The following is a 22,538-nucleotide window of genomic DNA, read 5'->3' as shown; positions in this document are numbered from 1 at the left end:
GGGACAGCATGGAAGGCTGGGTGTGAAAGGCTGTGATAGGAGGAGTCTGAGTTTAAGTCTACTGAAGTCAGATTATGAGACTTTTCTCTGCACTTGGCATCTAGAAACAGGTGAGCAGATCCAGTCAGTTGGCTGTAACATGGAACAAGAAAAAGATACCTGCCTTTCAGTAGCAGTCTTTGGCTATTCCCCTCCCTGCCACACACCTTCCCTTCTAGATTACAATTTTCAGACACTCATTGCCACAGTAGCAGAGCTACTGGGAATGACACCTGAACCTAGCAGGTGAAGCCGCAGGGAGAGCAGGCAAAGGCAGGAAGTGGGCATTTTGCACCTGTCTACTTATCAGACAAACAAGCTCCCACCTGGAGATCCATGCATAATTTATGGAGACACATGGGTATCTGAAAGCTTCAAGAATTTAATCTTGTGCTGCAGAGATGAAGGGCTTCATGTCAACAGGGCCAGCTCAGGCACCAGCCCAGCAAGCAGGTGCTTGAGGTGGCCAATGGAAAGGGGCGGCAGGCCCAACTTTTTGGGGGCAATTTGGTGGTGGTGTCCCTCACTCCCTCTCAGAGGGAAGGACCTTCCGTTGAATTGCCGCCAAAGAATAAAAAGCCGGTCGCAGCTTTTCTTTTCTTTTTTTTTTCCCCCTCACCACTTGGGGCGGCAAAAATGCTGGAGCCTGCCTTGGATGTAAAAAAGGGATGAGCAGAAAAGGGAGAGCAAGAGAACCTAATCCTATAATAATAAGAGTGATGCTACCTCACTATTCCTGCCTTGAAGCAGGAGAGGATTACTGAAGAGAGGAAGAGATGAGTGTCCTGTTAACACAATGGGATCACACAGAAACCCATATGTCTGCCTCAGATATGTACATTCTCCTACCACTCTGCCATTTTATACTTGTGCCCTTGAGAATAGGGGAGGGAGCATGAAACATATTGCACAGTGGGGAAAGTCATGCTTAGCTTTGAACCCTCTTTCTTTCCACCCCCCACAAGCACTTGGGGTCAACAGCCTTACATACTGTGCAAAGGCCTACAAGATAGAAATAATCCTACAGTGAGACTCTGAAGGGAATCTTGCAAGCAGCTGTGGATCCTGCCTAGGATGGCTTGCTAATCAGCCACTAGATGCAGCACTTGTTCTGCCTACGCCACCCAGTGTGTGCATTCTGTGGAAACAGAAAATCTGAAATTGAGAGGCGGGGGTGGGGGAAGTATATCTTAGAGGGAACAAAATCCCCTCACACTTATTTTTTGCTGTAGTCTGCCTTATATATAATAACGTTCTCCTCTTCACCTGTCTACTTTCTTGTCTATTCAGCTCCGTCTTAAAAGATGTAATTGACAAAATTGTAATATCAGGCATGATACTTTTGATAGCTTTTGTCCAAAACTCTGCTGCAATAGCTTCTTATTTCCAGTTGATTCATTGAGGGAGAAAATGTATGCTACTCCATTAGAACTTTCCATTCACACACCATTTACTTGACAGGATTTTCTTAGCATCACAGCATAATTTATCCTTACTGCTATTCAATCATTTTGTAATAAAAACTGAGATTGCAAAATATGTTCATTGTCATTACTGGTGATGGACCAGTAACTACTTCTCCATGGGGGGGCGATGGGGAGAAGATCAAGGATATATTTACTTAAAATAAGGCTGACCTGCAGATAATTGTTTTGCAGTCAGGAGAAGTCTGAATGGAATTCATATAGTAGAGGAGAGTGTCAGATAATACAGTGGTCTTGGATCTGTAATCTGTTCCTTTGAATTGGTTTCCCCTTCATATACTTACCGTAATAATGTCCTAGGGAATATCCCTCCAGATTCCTGACGGGGTCTTTGGAACAACTGAAGAAGAGACTCCCTTCTTCAGGGCAGAAGCCAACCTCTAATGGATGGGGTTCAGTGAGGAAAAATTTCCTTAGGGATAGGTTATCCCATAAATGTAGTTTTCAGGGTTTCTTTCACCGTCCTCTTAAGCAGTTGGTCCAGCTCTACTTGAATCTGATGGGACTTGGCTACAAGTGTCTCCAACACTGCTCCCGTCACTGCTCCTCCTTGCCCCACAGTCCTCCATTCCCTCCACATACCCTTTCTCCTCTCATCAGCACCATCCTGGCTCCCTAGCCCATCTGACTCCTTTGGGACTGGAGAGTATGGCCTCTGGTAGTGAGGTACCCTGAGCAGGAATGACTTTGGTGGACTGTAGGATTCAAACTCTCAGCAGTGGGACTGGGGTTGATTTGAAGGGGAGTGGTAGCTGTAGTGGTTTTGCCACTGCCCAGGGAGGTGGGAGCACCCTGGAGCTGGTGGCAGGTTAAGCCAGCTCCGGGGCTGGGCTGGTGTGGGTATCCCATCTCCCTTTTGTGCCTCTGCATGGGATGGCAGTGATAGCCCCCCAGGCTGGCCCACACTGTTCTGATCCTTGGGCTTTGATGGCTGGGTACCAGATGCTCAGGGAGAGATGGAGAAGCTGCTTGGCCTTATCCCAAAGAAGGGGTGTCTGAGTGAACCACTGCCGGGCCCCTGGTCCCTGAGGAAGGGTTGGCTTCCCCAGTGAGTGGGGCCCAGCTCATCAGCCCCTGTGGGTCCTGAGCTTCCATGTGGACATAAAAAATTAGTTCTCTGGGCACGGATGCCCCCACCTGAGCTTGCAGCCAGTGACTTCCGTGTGTCTACCTATAGCTTCCCAAGCAAAACTAACACTCAGCAAGTGTCAGGTTTGGTTGGGGGATGAAAACTGTGCAATACTGGGTCTTGGATCAGGCTTGGATTGGCTGTGGTCTAGTTGATTCAGGTCGGGTTTTAAAATTAGGTCCGAGCAGACTTTACTAGATACACCATTGCAGTGATAATTTCTATATTCCAATGACTGTCCCCAGTGAATCCATCCCAGATTTTACATTCAGGCTAGTGTTGGCTGGAAAAGGACTTTGGAAATTTAGTCAGTTCTGCGTGGATCAGATGTGACCCAGGAAACCCAGCTGTCATACCCGGTACTGAATATCAGTTTCTTAGTTAAAGAAGATCCCCAGTAGTGTAGAGCATCACACTTATTACAGAAAATTAGAAATTGAAGTTACTATTTTCTCCATTCTAGAATAAGAGGATTACACTCATATAGCGAAGATTTTGAAGCACTGCACAAACATTGCATACATCAAGTCACTTGCCACAAGCCAATAAGAGTTTTTGCTTGGATGAGGATTTCGGTATTGGGTACAGAGCGGATCAATGGCAGAGCAGGGAATAGGAGCCAGGAAGCCTAAATCTCTTCTGACCAATAGATTGCACTTTGCCACAGGATGAAAATAATTTGTATTAAATATAATTAATTAATCACAAAATAATACTAATTTAATTCATTCCTGGGTGATGTGTTCACTTTGAGGATGCTCTCTTTAGTAAATATATTTCTAGACTTGTGTAAAGTAATTAAAATCTACTAGGAGGTTTCCAAGCATATCTATTCATTTTAAATAATGCTCAGTAAATAATGAACACAAATAAACCGCATGTAATTTGTTACTGAACTTCAAGGCTGCAATTAAAACTACTTAGTTTTTTTTCTATTTGAGCCTTTCTGAGCCTTACACCCCAATGAAAATGTAACCAACAGCATTATTCATCACAGTAACATCACAGTAACTGATGCTTCCTTGGGGTGAGGTAACTGATAATCTGAGCCCTTGACCTGTGAAACTCTTACATCACTTTCACAATCCACAGTCTATACAGAAAGTCCCAAATTTAGTCCAACTGAAGTTGGCTTCTAGTTGGACGTTTGCATGCCTGAATATAAGGGGCAGAATCAGCATCTTTGTATGACAGCTGCTGTCAATGTAAACCCCAGCATGGAGAGGCTGTGGTACTACAAAGCAACCATAGCCTCACCTCCCCTGCAGGTGACATAGGATGCGAAGGGGACAAAGCCATGGTGGCCAAGGCTGCCTTTACTTAGTGCATCTCCTTGCAGCATATATGGATAGAGCTGGGTTTCAGCCCCACACCCCCGTGAACTATATCTGCTCCTCTTTGTGTGGCAGTGTTGCCATTTCTGTGTAAAATCAACCCCCTGAGGAGCAGGGAGCCAGCTTGGTGCAGACAGCTAACACTTCCCTGAGCCATCTTCATTACACCCACTGCTATTGGTCAGGCAGCTTAACTCCTGTTTGCAAAGGAATAATTGTTGCTACCCCTGACTGTCTTAAAACCTTTTGGAACATTATATTCTTCAGGGAATACAGAGAAAAGTGCAGCAGGAAACAGCCATGGTGGCTTCTTACAGTAGGTGACACTTTTCCCTCAGAACTGATACCAAACCAATGCCCCAGGGTGGTGCTGGGGGTGCTATGGCTCCTGTAGTGGCCAAGTTTCTGAGAAGGTGTTGAGCTGGAGACCTAACCTCTTGTGGTCACTAATTTTCCCATGTCACTTTCGCAAGAGTTAAGAGTAGGAACTCTGATGTCTTGGCCAAATTCCAACATGGGTTAATTCTATTCTGGTGTCATAAAACTGCCCTGGCAGTTTAGTTGCATCTCATATCATATTCTTCATTCCCTGTCCTATGAGTTGTGCCTGTTAACAGTTTTATTATATATTGTTTAACATCAGTGATGTGCTCAGTGCTGCAAAATTCCTCCCACTGAGGCCTTGACAACATGGAGCCCAAAGTTGCCTCCATTTCACTGCAGAGGTGACAACAGTTCAGTGGTGGGTGAAGAGGTCTCTGCAGGTAACTAGTATATCAGCATGCAGAGGACTTAGGGCTTTGAAAGTGAGACATGTTAGTTGTGATTATTCGTGTCTCAGGAGCAGGCTAATTTTGCCTTTTGTAGTAGAAAATAATGACATTATTATGAGCCTTATCCACAAAGGAATCACTGTGGATTTGCAATATCTCTCTTTATTATCTAACTCATCGGTGAGAACTATTGGTCATTAATAAAAATAAAAAAAACGCAATCCTTCACTAGCATCTCTTCTGCACCAAGGCAGATCCCAGCTAAGGTCAATGCACAAGGGTCAGCACTAGCAGAACCTGGTGTAGGATTGGAGCCAAAATATAATCTCCCTTCAATCTCATATTTGTCCCCTCTTTTTATGAGTCTGAAGGTTCACTGTAAGCAAATCCGTTAATTAGTAATTGACCCCACAGAGTGAATTTTATGGTGGTTTACATCAGGAATATCCTCTGAGTAAGGGCACAGTCAATATTTTTATTTTATTATTTTCCAGTCACCGATATTCTTCATCACGTTAGGGTCAGCCAGGTCATGTTACTGTCTGTTCGTAACATACATAGCAGTGAATTCTGATAAGCTTTCCATCATCATTATCTTATTGCAGAAATAAAAGTAACTTACTCATTGAAAAAAAACTGGTAGCTGGGCAAAACTCCAAGGCTTCAGAAACTGTAATATAATAAAAAGGAAATGTAGATCAACAGGAGCACCAGGCTAAGTATTTGAGGTTTTGGGTGAAGTCTTTTCTGTTAAATTTCAGGGCAGTTAGCCGTTTACAACCCTAGGCTGCTATGCAAATCTGCAGCCATAGTGAATGAAGATTATTATAAATAACAGTAATGGAGGGTATGTCTAAGTCCTCTAAACTGATTAGAAAACCTCAGCCTGTGATTTACATTGCTTTCTAGAACCTTCAGTTCTCAGTCTTTTCTTCTATTTCTTGGTGCTTGTTAATTTAAAAAAGGTACAATTCTGTCCTCCTTTGAGCCCATCCAGTGGCGGCTGAGTTTAATGAGGGCTACGTGGCTGTATTAATGAGGGCAGAATTTAGATTTTAATCAGTTTTGGGTCAGAGACTGCTCTTACTGTGTGTATGAACAATGCAGCCATGCTTAAATCCAGCCTGCAGGTGCAACTAAAATAGAGCTAATAAAAATCACAGTTGGGCTTGATGTTTTGATCTTTCTTGTGGTGATATTATGCCACTCAAAATTATCTTGATCAGTCAGGATAATGCAATGGTCTCTTTTCTACCTCAACAGTACATGAATGCACTTGGATGTTGGTGGAACAGTGGGGCCTTGTTTATGAGAACTGCAGCATTTGGCTTACTGTGGTCATCCTCAATCAGAAAAGATTTGTGTCCCAGGGACTGAATTAGAGAGAGAGAATGAAAATGAGGGGGATGGTTTGTTCTTACGTAGAGATAAAAGTCCTACTTCCCTCAGCTGCCAAGTCTTTAAACCTTAGGAGTGCAAGTGAAATGAACACATAATTAAAATGATGTTTAGCTTGTGCTAAAGAATGCTCCAAAAATAAAATTAAAATAAGAAAATCAGCTGATAGATGTTACCAAATTTAGCTGTAGCTTACTCTAGAAGTAAATGCAATTCCTACACAGTGAAAAATAAGTGAAAATTCCTTAGATTCTGTAGGAATGCCTTCTCTAACAGGCTGTGGGCAGTGGTGGTGCTGGGAGGTGCATTTTTCTAACACAATTAAACATTAAACATATGATTAAAGTCTTGTTCAGTTTTTGTAATGAAACCTTACAATGCCTTCATGCTGTTTATATCTGACCTTTTCACTGCTACGCATAACAGCAGAGAAGAGAACACAGATTGCAGAGCAGAACAGGGCCTACCAGTGATAGTTGTGAAATGCGATGGGGAAGTCATGGTCACGAAAGGAGGGGTGATGTACTTGGCCTTCACTCCCTGCTTCACCAGGAGATCCATGTTTGAGGTATCAACATCCTGGTCATAATTCCAACGGAATCCATCAAAAGAAACCAGAAGGAGTTTGTTAGATCCTATTTCCTTCTCATTCCTGCCAGCTGGATGGCAGGTGAAAGGCTTCAGGAGGATGAGCAGAAGCAAAAGAGAACTAAGTCTCTTCATGCTGAGATAGCTCACAGCCCAGAAATCACATGTCCAGTTTTTTGCTCCTGCTTTTCTTCCTTTCTTATCAGTGGTTAAGAGCAAAGTTCAAGCCTGATACACCTGCTCAAAACTGTATCCTTGATAGCCTATGGATTTATTAAAGTAAAACCATCTGGGCGATGGTTTTCTGAAGTGATTAGTGACTCTGGAGTGCCTCAGTTCACTGGGTAGCTGACTAATTTTCTTAAAAAGGGGACAGATTTTCATAGGATGTGTGTTCAGCACTTCCTGAAAACTAGGCCCTATAGCAGAGTTGACCACCTCCTAAGCACCCCTTGATGGCCTGAGGTGGCTCTGTGGTGTCCTGTGTCAATTTCCCCTCTGTAGAAACCCAAGGACTCTATGCCAGCCAGGTTCTCTTACTTACATAATACCCTCCTGGGGCCAGTTTATTACAAAACATAGTGTGAGCACTCTGCAACAGAAGTCCCCAAACATAAGATTCCTCTTGGCTTTTGCTTCCCCAAAGGAACACACTCACAAACAGCACAGGCATGTTTTTACAAGCCCTTTGAGAATTTGATCCCTTGTTTTTGCCATTAGATTTGGATTCTCAGATTAACTTTACCTTCCAACAGCTGACTAGTCACAGTAATATGTCGAGTAAGTCTTCTGGAGAGCCCAGCTAGGGAGGAAAACCATAGTTCTCAGAAGATCAGAAGGTCAATATTAAAGCTGTGGCTGTTCTAGGAAAGGAAAGAGAAAAAAAATTAAACTGCCAGCGATGAATAATGAGAAATCTTTGATGAAATTAGTGATGCAGAACAGATACTTAGTACTTCTATCTTTCCTCCAGAGTCTAAAGTTTTAACTGAGAATAAGTTGGTGAGGAGCAAGTGTGTTGAGAATCTAAGCCTCACAGAACTAGTCACAAGAATCTGGTTAAGCCGAGAGTGAGTGAGTTAAAGGACTTCAGACATGACAATAAAGATAAAGCAAATGAACAGATCAGCGCTTTCTGGATATATGGACAAATTATACCCATGCTGCCCCATTATCTACAAGAACCTTTCTTACCACCAGGATATCTAGATAGTCAGTGTGGCATGAGACTATTTTATCATTGCTATTTACCTATATGTTCTCTTGGACAGCTAATGAGCCTGTGTTCTTATTTTAAAAAGGATCCCGAGGTGGAGAAGAGAAATGTATTTGAAAAAATATAAAATTTGGGAGACCATGTTTACCAGCTCCCTTTAATAAATTCACCTGTGTAGATTTTGCACAGGTAGGGAGAGCGGTAGGGAAAGTGTCTGTATGGTAGGAGAAGGGGAATCCAGAAGACTTTGTAAGGAAAATAAGACTAGCAGACAAGAAGTAAACATGCTTTGGAATATTTAATGCAGGTGCAGCAGCCAAACTGCAGCAGTAAAAACCTTCTGATGTTCAGAAAACTTAGATAAACATTCAGCTAAAAGACAATTATTATAAATGATGTTCCCTTTTCTCCTTTGTCTCTCAGTTAAAACAAATAATTTCTCAGGACATTGGCATGGAAACAGAATGTTTGTTTTTCAAAGTTCATCTATTTGTACTATTGCTACCACCCAAAACCCGTGACGCCACATCATCCTTCCATTTATACCGTTGGAACTGCAGTGAGGTCAGACAAGGGAGAGTTTGACCTGTTATCTTCTTTTTGTAACAGCATGGTCAATGGAGGAGGAAATGATTCTAATATTACAAATGCAAGATTCTATTTTTCTAGGGTCTTATTGTATCCATCATTATGGTACCTGAGCACTTCTCCAAATTATGAAGTGTGCACATAAATAAAGATTTATTTTTCTTATCTCTCCAGGCTGCAAGGACTTGGTGGACTTGGTTTAATTTGAGTTGGAGAAGTAGGGTTTGCATTTTATTCTGAAGGTGCTGAGTTTTGTGGTAGTCACAATCTATCCAGAAAACTTCAGATTCAGAGGCCAATTCCTGTGAAAGCTCTCTCTTCCATGCACAAGCCTTGTTCTTGATGTTTGACCATTCTGTTGTTTGAGTGGAACGTAGCAATCGAAGGTGGTCATGGTCTTGCAGAGGCAGTTTAATTTAGGCCAATCCCATGGAGAGATTTGAAGCTGAGGACCAAACCATTGGGTTTCACTCTTTGTTCCTGTAGAGACAGTGAAGATGCCTATGTTAAGTGAGCAGACAGTTCAAGGGGTTAGGAAAGGAGAAAGGGAAAACTTGGGCTAAAATTCAGCAAAACCTTTCCTGTCTGTGAGATATTTTTAGGATGAGGATAGTTTCCCAAGGGAAATGGTTAGAACCCCATCTTCTGGAAGGTTTAAAACCAGAATGGACAAAGCACTACGAGACATACAGTGGGGTATAGTTCTGAAATGTCAGGGTGATGGACTTGAAGCAGTAGGCTTTTTCAGTCTAAAAATAAGAGCTCAAGCTCCATAGCTAAATGAGGCCTGGAAAACCTGGAGGGACAAACACACAATACATCTGATGGAGAAGGTGCCATGGAAAAGGGGAGTGTATACAGGGAGGAAATGCAGCCAAATGGTATCCTTTCCCCATTGTACAGAGCTGAATACACATTCACAGCGGTGAATACTGTGATCAATTCCCTGTGAATATTGGTTTGAATTTTTCAACCAATTGGCTTCAGCTGTGAGGGTGTTCTTGCTTCTAATAGTCTAGCTAGCGAGCTGGATGGCAGAATGCCTGTAGAAGCAGCTCCTTGTCATGAATAGTCACAGAAAGCGAAGTCTGGAGTCATAAGCACACAGAGGAAACCTGAGTTTAAGAGTTCTGCTTGTCCAATTAGGGAACAGGAATGCACTATGCGACTTGTGTGTCCAGCAAAAAACAAGAAGCCTGAATTTCAACTACCCTTGAACTGCTTGTATATAATTCTCAAAACAAGAATTATTCGTGGTGGTGGCTCAGCAAATAAATTCAAGTAAATTCACATCTGCTTGTGGGCCAATTGCAAAGAACAACAGCTGTAAAATAGCTGGATAAAGTATTCATTATGAATTATTCACCCAACCTTAGTCCCAGCATTTTCTCCAGGTCAGCTGTGGGGGACTTCAGTTTTACAATGTCTCACAATGAAAGTGGATGGGAGAATTTGGGAGCAGCTGCTCTAGGAAGCTTGCCTCTGGGAGAGATGGTCACAGTTAAGGCAGCAAATGTGTCTGCATTAAGTCTCCTTCTCTGTCAAACAGGGACATGTTGGTGGAGCATAGATGAAAAGAGTTGTGAGAGCTAATACCAGTCTGGCATGTTGATCAGCCACAATGGCATTAATGGGGAAGGGGTTTGAATAGGATGCAAGAGTCCCCTGCAGGAATAGCTGGGGAACCATCGGTGATGCATCTGAAGAAGTGGGTATTCACCCACGAAAGCTCATGCTCCAAAAACGTCTGTTAGTCTATAAGGTGCCACAGGATTTTTTGCTGCTTTTACAGATCCAGACTAACACGGCTACCCCTCTGATACTTGATCGGTTTGTGAGTAATTTTCCCATGCATCCCCAGCCTCTGCTATGCCCTTGCTCCCTACTGTACTGGTGTGTGTGTGTGTGTGTGTGTGTGTGTGTGTGTGTAGGATGATGCAGCCTTGGAACTGTACTTGAGCAAGGTGGAGATGGGAAACCTAGAGCCAAATGTGAGTAGAAAGACCATGGGTTCATAGCTGCTGTTGAAATGGTCTATTAACTGAAAAACGAGTAGGGTAAGTTGGAGTAAAAAAAATCATGCAGCCTCAATCTAATGAGCTTCAATTTCCAGTGAATGCATGACTTTGGGTGAGAGAAGTTCCATGCCCACTGTATCCAAAAGAGGCCCATGTTCTGCATTCTGAAATCACTTTCAAGTATCTGTCAACATTAGCCCTCCGCCTCAGCTGAAATAGGGCTGTTGATACGTCACTGTCGGGCAGAATGCAGAACACACCATGCTTTGTCGACAGAGGTGGCACAAAAGAGTAAAATGAAGCATCACCATGGGTTATGAATGATTCTCACAAGTAAGGGATGGACTCTGTTAGCTAAACCAGAGATGTGTTTGGAATAATATTGCTTGGAAGAAACCTAAGCAGGGTGACACAAACCCAGCTGCAATTTAGGAAGGGTTTCTCCCATGCCTTTTTTCAAGGCCCTAATTTCTAGCCATGATATTCAGCTTGTGGCTTTTTGGGGCCCTGCATTATGGCATCCATGGATCTGATTGGAGTTCATGAAGTTCTGGGGTGAGATTCCGTATTGTGCACACAATACTGGGGCAGCACAAAACTCTCAGCCCTGAGGAAGGAGAAGCTACGGTAGCTTTAAGCTACTTTGGAGCCCTCTCGTTCCTAGGCTGCTCCAGCAGTGGGAGAGGCCCTGGTGTAACATAGCCCTGGCTACCTGTCTACATTACAACAGCCTTCTGTGGCTGCACTCTGGGCTGCAGCATTCCTGGAATCTTCTGCAGTATTTGTGCTGCAGCCTTGTGCTCAACATGCTCCTCCTGGCCTCAGTCCTGCCCCTGCCATGCCCTCTACACCAGGGCTTGTGAGGAGGTCCTTTGGGGGGCAGCCTTATGGCTGTTTTCCACAGTGCCTGCACTGAGAGAATTTACGACTCCTTTACACTGCTCTGGCCACCTTATCCAGTGTAGCGGGGACAGAGCAGAGGTGAGGATCTTACCCCAGGACCCAGAGGAAGTGCTGATCAAAGCTTTCAGAGGTGGGGAGGGACTAAGGGTTATGTCCACCTTGGAGCTGGAAGTGTAACTTCCAACTCAGGGAGACAGACTTATGCCAGCTCTGTATCAAGCTAGTGCACTAAAAACAGAAGGGTAGCCATGACAGTGTGAGCAGCAGGAGGCACTAGCCACCTGAGAACGGGCCTAGGTTTTCAGACGGGATCGTCCTCGGGTGTCTAGCCTGTCCTGCCACTTATGCTGCTGCCACAGTTACACTACTATTTTTAGTGCACTAGCTCCATCAGAGCTAGTGTGGGTTTGTCGTCTTGAACTGAAAATGACACTTCCAGCGCCAGTGTAGACATATCTAAATGATGAGTCAGTGGATGAATGTGATCCACATTCATGTCCCATCTTTCCAAGCAGCCAGGTAGTTGGGGTGCATAGGGGAAAGAAGCAGAGGAAGGGTAAAGGGAGAGGGAAAGGAGAGTATCAAATGGGGTAACAGATAATCCTAAAACAAAAACCTGGCCCAAAGCCTATTGAAGTCCATTGACTTCAGTGGGCTTTGAAGCAAGCCTTAAATGCAAATATTGCATTATCATTTTTGTCGTGGGTGCTGCATCACAATAGGAAGATGTTGATGTAACATCACCATTCAAACATGGCAATGCAACATCAAGAGTCTTGCACCGGCATTATTTTGTGGTTCTCTGTAATTTCCTTTGATAGGTCTCCATCTCTTCAGGGTTGCTTATAGTTTGCATGGAAGATGGAATCATCTTTTAAGTTAGCATTACCGTGTCAAAACACTGAGAACAGATATTATATATCTCGGTAACCTTTTGTTTAAAAATCCAGTGGAATTTTTTTCTGGCAATTTTCACCAATATGACAGCAATACTATTGTAAGTTTGGGATGATTACTATAGAATGCTGTAGTGTTTCTAATAAGAGTGCTAAACATTAATAACAAGGTAAAGGGAATCATTTCTGTTTATCTTGAGAAGTTGTCTTGAGCTTCTGCAAACAAAACCCATGTAGTTATATCTCAAGTGTTAAGGAAGTGCTGAGTCTGAAAATACAGTAAAAATCGGAATCATTTTCCTTGACAGTCCAGTGTCTATTTACAACCTATTAATTAAAATATTGATATGCAAATATAAATAATATGGCTATAGATAAAGAAGGGATAGTTACTTATTTAGATTTATGAAAGTGAAACAAGAACAGCCCAACTAGTTCTCTGGGTGCCCTTGACAACCTTTTAAAAATATACTAAAATACCTGGACCCATCCATAGGTGCTGGACTAGGGGTGCAGGGGGTGCTGCAGCACCCCCTGACTTGATGTGGTTCCATTATATACAGAATTTACAGTTTGGTTCAAAGGCTCACAGCACTCCCACTATACAAATTGTTCCAGCACCCCTGTTCCTCCAGATCAACTCAATACAGTAACTATTCTATGTTATGTAGGTTCTTGTACTGTGCTCATCACTATAGTACCACCACCACCAGTCCCTTAAATTGGGTTTCTTTTCCTGAACATGGGGCTGCCGCCAGTGCTGCTGGGGATCAGGCCAGAGCCCTGCAGCTAAGATGGATCCCCAGCTCCTTGTCTCTAGTTGATTAAAAAATGTTGGCCAAGGTTTTCTGATGCAACTCATCACGAGTGGGTGCTGTGAGGAGGGGAGTGGATGTTCTGGATTTGGTTACAGCCCCTTGATACTTAGGTTGGCTTTTTGGAGGCCTTAGCAAAGTTTAGAGCAGCCGAAGGCTGCGCTGAGCTCCACCAGCTGTTAATGGCTCCCCCAGAGCTACCTGGGGGCAGCCGAAGTGCAGTACATTTCATCAGCATTCACTCCTCTCTGCCCACCATATGCCCCCTACAGAGGTTTATGAGCCAGTTACGGTGGCTCTCCACCATCAGGCAACTACCTGCTCCAAAGAACGTATAATGTTAGTTAATAAGACACAAGAGATGGGTGAAATAAATGGGTGAGGATGTGGGAGGAGGACAAGGTGACAGTAATGGCTGCAAGCTGTTTTGGTGTCAACTAGCCATGTATATAATATAGCTCGCCCCAGTTAGCTGGAGATCACTATGCTTCAAGTAGATGCCTTAGAAAAATGCTGATAAAAATAAACATTTAGCAGCAGGTTCACAAGAATCCATAATTTGTTCTTTTATATTTGTGCATGAGAAAGAGAGAGTGTGTGGGCAATATGCTTAGTTCCTGTTCTCAGGTTAAAATAATAATAATTGGAGATAGGTATATCTCCTAGAACTGGAAGGGACCTTGAAATGTCATTGAGTCCAGTCCCCTGCCTTCACTAGCAGGACCAATTTTTGCCCCAGATCCCTAAGTGGCCCTCTCAAGGACTGAACTCACAACCCTAGATTTAGCAGGCCAATGCTCAAATCACTGAGCTATCCCTCCCCCCCAGGTTAGTAGGACTAGCCTTATAAAGTTTTTAAAATATAGTTCTGTATCCTGCTTCCATTCAAGGAGTCTGCTAATTTCCTTAATATTTGCTGAATGAAAGCAGTAAGACAACCTTAACTTAACTTTGAGCACTGCCTGGATTTAAGGGCCCAAATGTCACTTTTCACAGATCACTGATTTATTTCAAAATATCTGTAGCCACATTAAATCATTAATGAAGAGATTGTATTTTTCCTCTGAAGACACAGAGATATAGCTGGTGGAAAGATATCTCCGCACAGCCTCACCATCCACAACAACAAATTTGAACAGACTCTAAAGAATGGAATTGGCCTGTCATCTTGGGCTTGCATAACTGAGCTACTCCTTGTGGTCTGAAATGGAAAGGGCAGCATAAGGGGCTTCTTTAAATATCAGCTGAATTTAGAGCAGCAATGCGAGTTCAGTCGGAGAAGAATTGCCTAGTTGAGAACAAAGATTGAACATGCAGGCAAGGTACTTAAGCATGTGCATAACTTTAAGCACATATTCAAATTGCAATAGAAGATGAGATGTGAACTATCCAAGCAAGCCACAGGTATTGTGTCTGCAAAATGTGTTTGAAATCTTGATGTATGCAGAAATTAAATTTGCCTCTGGGCAGCTTTGACTCAGCATTTATCCAGCAGATCGCTCTAGGTACCGTTATCCATGGCAATGTTACAAGAGTTATATTTTGGAATGAATGAATAATTGTTAAACAATTTCTTCAGTGTATTGGAAACATGCTTTATTTTTCTCACCCATTTAGCACTAGTGATTAGAAATGCAACCTTTTTCATTGCTCTCAAAACCCTTATTTGTTGTGCTGCAAGAAAAAATGAGGGTACATGACACCTTGCAGGATTGGGCCCCAGTTGAGTCCAGTTGTGGTGCTTCCTTCAGATGAACTGTGGGAAGTTCCCGTGAAATGATTTCATTGATTTGCTATCTTCCAACCAAATATTTTACTTCAGGGAGAAGGGAACATACCGAAATGCTCGAGAGAGACATCACAAAACTTGAAAATCTTCAGACAAAGCAAAGCTGGTTTAAGAGGTTGACTTCTCAGCTTTGTAACTTACTGTGTTAACCATGGGATATGAGGGGCAGAAATGTAATTATTCAAGGAAACTGGTGGTAAATAACTCTCTGGAGAGCAATGGCCAGCTCTCCGGAAATGGGCTGATAGCTTCAATTCAGTGAGACTCAAAGGAAACTTGCTATAAAATGATGTACCAAGGGTCAGACAAAAACAAATCTCTAAGCTGGCAGAAATGAGTGCTTTCAGTCTTGTGAGGAAATAGAGGACTTAGACCATGTTTTCTTAAATCATTTTGGGACAAGTTATACAGGACTAATGGAACCTCAGTGGCATATTATTGCCTAGGCCAACAAGGCGTAGGCCTACGGCAGCAAATTTGCTTGTGACCCCTCCCCAACTCCACTCATTCCCCAAATCCCCAGCCTGCCTCCTCCCCCAGGCGCGCTGTACTTCCCTCCTAACACCTCCCTCCCAGGCTTGCTGCACGAAGATGCTGGGAGGGAGGGGGAAGCGAGTAGCAGCATGCTTGGAGGAGGCATAGCAGAGGTGATCTGGGGTCCGCGGGCTCAGGGAGTAACCCGGGGGTCCGGGAACCGCTCCCTGCCCCAGCTCACCTCTGCTCCACTGCTGCCATCCCCTGAGCATGCCACAACTAGCCTTCTCCCCCCTCCCTCCCAGGCTTGCCGTGTGAAAGCGCTGCAAGGGAGAGAGAAGCGAGTAGTAGCGTGATTGGAGGAGGCAGAGCAAAGGTGAGCTGGGGCTGACAGGCACAGGGAGTGACTCTTGGGGGGTGGCAGGGAACCGGTGCCTGCCCCAGCTCACTTCCACTCCACCGCTGCCATCCCTCGAGCGTGCCGCAACTCCCCTTCTCCCCCCTCCCTCCCAGGCTTACCACGGGGGAGCAGAGGTGAGCTGGGGGTGGAGGGGCAATTTTTTGAGGGCCTCGGGGTGCCAAATTTGTTAATCCGCCACTGTGGAACCCCCTTGCAGTTCCCTTTGGAGTTATGTTGTGACATCCAATCTGGGGAGCCCAGCACTTTAGAAACAATAATCTCACTGAAACAACTAGATGAGTGATTTGCTGCAAAGTAGAAGGACAAATGTAACTACCCCAGCAGTCAGTATTAGTGGGAGAGAAGCTGCAACAACTGAGTCAAGTAAGGAACCAAAAAGCAAGGAAAATATCTAGAAACATGAGGAAACATTTAGAAACTGCTCGGCTGGTGTAAATTGCCGTAGGTCAATTGACATCAATGACCAGATATCTTAGTGATTTTCAGAGAAGAACCACTCTGTAAATAAAGACACTAGGACTGGTTGGAAAATGGTATGTTTTTGTGGGGGAAGGGGGAGGAAGGGAGGAACCTTTCTAAACAACCTTGGGTTTTCAGAAAATTTTCATGAACTTTTTTTTTTGAATCAAATTTTTGAAAATGCATTTTGGTAAAATGAAAATGAAAATTCTTGCTGAAAACCAAAGATTGTACCAAAAATGATTAGGTATTTGGTATTTTGGCCAAAGTGAAAATGGTGTATTTTAGTTGAAAAAGCCATTTTTGTTTAAATAAATTTTAAAAAGTAAAAATAAATAAAAGGTGTTTTTTAGGGCCATCTCTACTACTGATTTACGCACATCCTTCAATCACAATATAGCACAAGGAGCGAGGTCTTTTCTGAGATCACCTTCACAGCTGGCTGGCTGCTAAGGTTCCCCCTACCTTCAGACCTCTTCCATGCCCATTTGTGGTCAGCTCTTTCTTCATCAGGAGATGTTGAAGCAGATCAGCTATTTTCCCAGTCCCAGCCAGCTCTTTGGCCCGTGACAGAAAAAATACATGTCAAATATGGCAATGAGGATGCTCTCTCGATGTGAGGTACTGCCTTTTTGGGTGGGAAATATTAGAAGTAGTAAGTGGAGCTATGCCAGCTTCCACCATTTGAGGTTCTGGTCTTAGACTTACAGCTCTAGGAAGAAATAACACTTACTATTTTGAAAACTACATTCAAATCAGAAACTCATAATAAATCTTAAAACAAACAATGAAGTGTGTGCATGGGAGGAATGCTTTGTTTTTTAATATTTTGCACTGTATCTCAAGATAATGTATTTAAAGCAGATAACTGTAGTGTTTGGAAGACTGAATTGCATGAACACATATCCATTATTCTTGCATGAAATGGAATAATTGTAAATTAATGGCCAAAACACTATAGGTTTGATACACCACAGTGGTGAAACACCATTGCTTTCATTCATTGATTTCTACTGATTTTAGTGGTGTTATACTAATGTAAAACTGAAGTAGCAGAGGGAGAATAAGGCCCTACCTACATATTGCAATGTGCTTCCTGCAGCAACCTATAGCTTCTACTTCAGAGTGCCACAGACCCACATGGGCCAGATTACAGAAGTAATGAGGGCTCACAGCTCCTCTTGATTTCAGGGCTTGGACACACTCACTTGCTTTTCAAATCAGGCCAACAGTATGTTCTGATAGAGGAATATCATAGCCTCAGGTATATGTGCTGCAGGAATGCATTTGGGGAATGGTATGCAGGTAGCATCTCTGGGCAATATTAGTGATTCATGAGTGCCACCTACTTAAAATGACTGTGTAACCAAAGCTGTCATGCTGCTATATATTAGGTATTTTTTAAAATGCATCTTCCAGATGTGTCTGAGCTGAATGATAGGTTCTTAAAATGCAGTTCCTGTTGATAAATCATATTGCTAGGACTACCTTTCTGGTACTCTAGATTATGAAGTGGTGAATATACTAGTAGGCTGTACGTGTATTTGCACATGTGGGCATGCGGCTGTATTTCATTCTTGTGGGCACTTCATTGTGTGACATGGAAGCAAGTCTGCAGTGCTATAGAACTTATGACCCTCTTTACCACAGCACAGGGTAGACTTAGATACAGTCAGATTCTGCAGCCCTTATGTTGAGCAGCATTTCCATTACTGTCAGTGAGCCAAAAGCCAAACACAGTTCTCATGCATCCGACGAAGTGGGTATTCACCCACGAAAGCTCGTGCTCCAATACATCTGTTAGTCTATAAGGTGCCACAGGACTCTCTGCTGCTTTTACAGTTCTCATGGTCGCTGGTTTGAATGAGAGAGACCAGAATTTGGTTCAATGGAATTACTAGCATCAGGATGCAGAACTGAGCCCATCATGATACTTTGTTTGAATCTCCCTTTTAAAATTAAACTGGTAAGGCAGATGAAAAAAGAACCAGCTCCAATCTGCTCCACTATAAATTATCATTGCTAAAGCACAGATGATACTGACTTACATACAAGATTTACTCCTTTTTGGCCATCCTATCTAAAGGTCTTGGGTGGTGAGCACAACTTGGAGTAAAATATATGGAGCCCTTTAAGACAGCAGGTGCTGTGAAATCACTGATCTTTCTCTATCAGAAAGCCCATTGTTCTATGGGGTCCTGGACAATTTGAAGACTTTTAAGGATGCTTCCCAATTGAATAGGAGAGAGAAAATTTTCCCTTCACATTTTAAGCCTACGGAAGTGCCCAGACTTAAAAAAGAAATGATAAAAACACAAACCAAAATGCTTCCCTTTAATATCTCTGACTGTAATCCATTATCCAAGGCCTTCTTGCGTACTACATCATCAGAGCAATGTTCTTTGACTACTTGTATAAATTATTCATACATCTTTTTATATCACCGACTTTGGCACCAGCTGGGGACAAACAAATATTACAAACATGGCACCAATAAAAAAGAATGTATAATCAGTCTTTAAAAATTCTTTATATTTTGCCACGGCTCGCACATCACAGTAGAATGTTAACAACCACCAGAACCCTCCAGTTCGAAGCATTCCTGACTACAAATGCTGTTGTTTTAATACTATTTTCTAAATTGCAGCCCATTTTCAGCTTTCATAAATGTGATGGACTTCTTTGAATACAGTCAGATTTTTTTTTTAAAATTCAAACATCAGACTTGTAAATAACAGGTTTAACGTTTTTATTTGTTACAGATTAAAAATAAAGAGTGTTTGAAATACAGGTGGGAAGCTTCTGAAAGGACACATGGTTTTATGGTGCTACTAGCTTGAATTCAAGGCAGACACTTACATGGTGTCAAGTATCAGAGGGGTAGCCGTGTTAGTCTGGATCTGTAAAAGCAGCAAAGAATCCTGTGGCACCTTATAGACTAACAGACGTTTTGGAGCATGAGCTTTCGTGGGTGAATACCCACTTCCTCAGATGCATGTAATGGAAATTTCCAGGGGCAGGTATATATATGCTAGCAAGCAAGCTAGAGATAACGAGGTCAGTTCAATCAGGGAGGATGAGGCCCTGTTCTAGCAGTTGAAGTGTGAAAACCAAGAGAGGAGAAACTGGTTCTGCAGCAGACCTTAAGGTGGCCATCCTGCAGCAAAAAAACTTCAGGACCAGACTTCAAAGAGAAACTGCTGAGCTTCAGTTCATCTGCAAATTTGACACCATCAGCTCAGGATTGAACAAAGACTGTGAATGGCTTGCCAATTACAGAACCAGTTTCTCCTCTCTTGGTTTTCACACCTCAACTGCTAGAACAGGGCCTCATCCTCCCTGATTGAACTGACCTCGTTATCTCTAGCTTGCTTGCTAGCATATATATACCTGCCCCTGGAAATTTCCATTACATGCATCTGAGGAAGTGGGTATTCACCCACGAAAGCTCATGCTCCAAAACGTCTGTTAGTCTACAAGGTGCCACAGGATTCTTTGCTGCTAAGGCAGATACTCACACTGGTGTTACTGCCTGTGGGGGCTGTATTTCCACTTGTGGTAGATGAATTCATTTAGGAGAAAGATAGAGTAGGTAGTGGATTTCTCCATGAAGTAGGGGCATGAGAACAGTATTCCAGAGAGTTTCAATATAGGCTCCAATACATTTTTTGGGGAAGTGAAATGGGTCCAATCCACATTCCAGCTCTAGATTGTAAATTCTTTTAGGAAAGGGAACCACTTCCCTGCAGTATCTGTGCTGCTTTGTTCTGCTGATGTTTCAGCAAGAACAGATTATGGTTACCTGCATCCACCAGATGGGGCCTCAAGTCTGCATGTGGATTGCTGGGGTGATGGCACAGTCACAAAATTTGGAGCATGTTAAAAGTCCCATAGCATCCAACCTGTTTCATCTTACCTTAGGCCGCTGATGTGTTCTAAATTTGCAGGATGACATACAGGTACATCCAGCAGCAGCACAAGTATTGTCCTGTGTACAGTGCTTGATTCATTAGGCAGCAATGAACACATGTTCACAGCCAGTAAACTGATGTAGCTCTGTTTAAGTTGCTGACTTCCCTAGGCTGAGAATCCTGGTGCAGTATGTTTAAGTGCCATTCATAAATGACCACGTAAATTCCACCGTCCTGCTAGCTCTTCACTTTTAGTTTGTACTTGAAGACTGAGATTTTCAGAAGCAGCCAAGGAAACCAGGGGACCCTGGTACTGCAGCCCTGCTGCTCCCCTATCAGCACTCTGTGACATGTATGTTTGATTGTAGCAGTCACAGTTTGCACTGTACAGATTAGTTGAAAAGATAATATGATATTTTCTTTCTGTTCCCTGATAGGATGTTTTGTGTAACTATTGGCCACAGGGCAAAGTGTGGGTATTACAGCTGAGTATACAATTCAGAATTCATGCTGGGTTGCTTTATTGAGTAATACATGCTAATTGATAAGTTACATAGGCCATTTGCATATGGATAGAGGGGGAATTGCAAACAATGCAATTAATTGTAATCTTAGCAGTTTCAAGGAGCTGCAGACTAAGAATCATCCAGTGAAGAAATTCACAAATAATTTGAATTTGAGAACTTTTGCAATCAGCTTGTGGATAACTTCCAAATGGAATTTTTTTAAAAGGGCAAAATTCACTGATTAAATTTATTCAGAGTGAATTATTTATTCACTGTACTACTGAATGCCACAAGATTTGTAGCAATTCCATGCTTATCATTATTTCTGCCCTTTTCTTGGATCCAATTCTACCCCTGAAGGCAACTCTGATGTGGCAACTCCGCATTTAAGGTCCAATCCACTTCCAAAGGCACCCACTAACTTCAGTAGTTGTTGGGTTGTATTTTTTTTAAACTTCTCTTCAGAATTCCTTTAACCCTTAAGGGAGTACATGACCTAGACCAGGGGTAGGCAACCTATGGCACATGTGCCAAAGGCAGCACATGAGCTGATTTTCAGTGGCACTCACACTGCCTGGGTCCTGGCTACCGGTCCGGGGGGCTCTGCATTTTAATTTAATTTTAAATGAAGCTTCTTAAACATTTAAAAAACCTTCTTTATTTTACATACAATAATAGTTTAGTTATATATTATAGACATAGAAAGAGACCTTCTAAAAACGTTAAAATGTATTACCGGCATGTGAAACCTTAAATTAGAGTGAATCAATGAAGACTCGGCACACCACTTCTGAAAGGTTGCTGACCCCTGACCTAGACAATATCAAATAAACTTCAAACCACATCGAGTCCTATTAACATTTATTAATAGTAAATACACACAGTGGCTATAAATAGCAGTTTTTTCTTCTACTTTCTATTCCACAATATTTTGAAGACTTTGGGCTGTTAATATAGTGTGATACACAATTTAACTCTAAAAGGCTAAGACTTTACACTCAGTATATATATATTTACAATATTTGTATTATCACACAAAGCATCATATTGTTGTAGATCATTCAGTTCTAATATTCCTTGGAGCCTGGAAACTCATGACTTGAAATGCCTCTCCCTGTCAAATACAGGTGTATTTCAAATATTCCTGGGATATTTTACAGTAAGCAACTGTACGGATAATATATGGGTGAGCACATGCTAGTCGACAATAGATATTACCTTTTTGCTGCTAAAGCCAAGAAAGGAAGGGAGAGGCATTTTAACTTGTTGTTCAGTTGGTAAAAAGAAGGAACAAGATGGACGTTTTCAAGGCTGATTGCAACGTTAGGCTGCTCTGTGAAGGTAAAGATATACCTTTGTTGTTGTGCTGACAGATGTGGGTACGTTATTAGAGAGACAAGGTGAGTGAGGTAATATCTTTTATTGGACCAACTTCTGTTGGTGGGAGAGAGAGAGAGAAGCTTTCCAGCATACACAGAGGTCGTCTTCAGGTCTGTGAAATGTATTCAAGTGTCACCGCTAACTATAAGGTGGAACAGATTGTTTAGCATAAATAGTTAACCCATATTTCAAGGGCCCATTCAACGTGAAGTGGCCTGTTTACACACCTCTGGTCATGGGAGTGGGGGGCAGAGGAAAGCAGGGGAAAAAAAAGACAACTTGGGATGTGGGGGGTTGTTAGTGGGTTGTAGATTGTTGTAATAAGCCATAAATTCAGTGTGTCTACTCAGTCTACGATTTTTAGTGCCTAGCATGATTGTGAATTTAAATTCTGTGGCTCATCTTTTGAAAGTTTTC

The 22,538-nt window shown here is 42.6% G+C and overlaps 1 pseudogene; it reads right to left on the bottom strand.

Moving 5' to 3' along the window:
- Positions 1 to 22,538, bottom strand: part of LOC127058526 (ectonucleotide pyrophosphatase/phosphodiesterase family member 7-like) — a 115,103-nt pseudogene that overhangs the window by 55,352 nt on the left and 37,213 nt on the right.

Source organism: Gopherus flavomarginatus, chromosome 9, assembly GCF_025201925.1.
Source record: "Gopherus flavomarginatus isolate rGopFla2 chromosome 9, rGopFla2.mat.asm, whole genome shotgun sequence".
NCBI lineage: Eukaryota > Metazoa > Chordata > Testudines > Testudinidae > Gopherus > Gopherus flavomarginatus.
This window is presented reverse-complemented; position numbering and strand designations above follow the sequence as displayed.